Consider the following 2,333-nt stretch of genomic DNA (forward strand, 5'->3'; position numbering starts at 1 on the left):
GCTGTGTGACTTTGGGCAAGTCACAACTTCTCTGTGCCTCAGTCACCTCAGCTGCAAAATGGAGATTAAGACTGTGAGCTCCAGGTGGGACAACCTGATTACCTTTGTATCTACCCCAGTGCTTAGAACAATGCTTGGCATATCGTAAGCACTTAAATACCATTATTATCATAAATCAGATTGGATGCAGTCCCTGTCCCACCTGGGGTTCGCAGTCTAAAAAAAACCCCCACGTATTTAATCCCCATTTTAAAGATTTTTAAACTGAGGCCCAGAGAAGTTAAGCAACTTGCCCAAAGTCACATAGCAGGTAGGAGCTAGGATTAGAACCTAGCTTCTCTGACTCCCGTGTTCCTTCCTCCGGGCTACTCTGCTTGCAGTAGCTACCCTTTCACTCTGAGGGATGAAAGGAGCTGTGTGGAGATGCTCTTTCCTCAAGGTAAATGGAAGAGGATAATGGAGCTGGTTGTGCTGTTGAGAAGCAGCATGGCATAGTGTAGCGGTTAGAGCACAGGCCCGTCAGTCAGGCGGCCATGGGTTCTAAGTCTGCTCTGTGACCTTGGGCAAGTCACGTAACTTCTCTGGGCCTCAGTTACCTTATCTGTAAAATGGGGATTGAGGCTGTGAGCCCCATGTGGCACAGGGACTGTGTCCAGCTCGATTTATTTGTATCCACTCCAGGGCTTAGTACAGTGCCTGGCATGTATTAAATGCTTATCAAATACCACAGTTATTATTACTGGTGACAGAATTGCTTTAGTACATGATCTGCAAGCCCCAACCCATTTCAGCAGATTATGCAGGGGCCGTTACAACCTGCAATGCAGGGAAATAAAGATTAGAGTCACCCTACTTGAGGAGAGGTTTCAGTCAGATCCCAAATCGAGGAGAGGGAATCAGGAACAGAACCAGCTGCTGCATGAGCCGGCCGTGGATACCAATCAGGGGCTGGTATTGACTGGCATGTGTGCAATGTGAAAGGCAGTCAGGTCCACATTGATCTTTCCCCATCAATAGCATTTACTTCCAATATGAAGGACAATAGTGTGTGTGTGTGTGTGTGGACATTGCCCCAGTCTTCCCTTGTGGGTTCCCTTCAAGAGGACAGGATCATTTCTCTGGTGCTGGCAGTCTGCCCGGTCTCTGGAAAAGTAGCTTCCATTCCCCGCTCCGAAAGGGATGAAAAGCCGCTGTCTGGAAGCAGAACAACAGTTACGTCGCCTCAGGAAGAATTGCTGGTGACCAGAGACTGCCCGTGCTGCCTTGGCATCTCTTCGGCTTGGCTCCTGTCTAGCTGGGCACGTTGTGGGGTGGGAAGGGTGAGGGTAACAGAAAAATAAGTCCTTTTGCCCTTGCATAGGGAAGGCCTCACAAGCTTCCCTTCCTCCCAAGGGTTTCAGACTCTTCTCTCGGATACCCGAGGCACATACCCCGTCGGAAGGTCAGGCCTGGGCTGTGCGATCCCTTCGGAGTCTCTCCTGACATTGCTCCATACCCTTTCTAATGTCTGAGGTAGATGTGCCGTTAGAGAGTTGGCACTAAAGAGGTCTAGTGGCACCATCGGTAAATTTCCCTCATCGAAGAAGTCAAATACCCACATTAACTGACTCACTCAAGAGCTGGATGTTCATTAATTCAACAGATTCCCTGTTCCATAACATAAAGCCTACACCAGGACATCATAAAATTAGCTCACACTGAAAAGCCTCTTCAGGTTGATTATTAAAAAGCGGCAAGATATTATTAAGTGGTTGAATTAAACCCATCACTGTCACGGCTACGCCACCGAGGTATTCACATGATGCCAAAGGGAGACGGTGGCCAACATGGGGGAGACGTTGGATGGTCTCTCAGCACTGAGCCCATACCCCTCCATAAAATCCAAATAGGTCAGGTTCGGAGCCGACGTGGGGCGGAATGCTAATTTTGGTTCAGGACTCTGTTCGTTGCTTATTTCAGAGGTTTGTTAAGATCTAGTCTGTAAGCTTGTTGTGTGCAGGGAATGTGTCTATCATCTCTGTTATATTCTACTGTCCCAAGTACTTAGTACGGTGCTCTGTACACAGTAAGCGCTCAAATTCATTCAATAGTATTTGAGCGCTTACTATGTGCAGAGCACTGTATTAAGCACTTGGAATGTACAATTTGGCAACAGAAAGAGACAATCTTTTCCCAGTAATGGGTTCACAGTCTAAATGGGGGAGACCGACAGCAAAGCGAAACAGAACAAAACGTAAGCGGTCTGGCTCAGATGTCATCACGATAAATCCTAGAAATATACACCTCATTAACAAAATAAATAGCGTAATAAATGACGTATACAAAAAATGCAC

The sequence above is a fragment of the Ornithorhynchus anatinus genome, chromosome 2 (assembly GCF_004115215.2).
Source record: "Ornithorhynchus anatinus isolate Pmale09 chromosome 2, mOrnAna1.pri.v4, whole genome shotgun sequence".
Lineage (NCBI taxonomy): Eukaryota > Metazoa > Chordata > Mammalia > Monotremata > Ornithorhynchidae > Ornithorhynchus > Ornithorhynchus anatinus.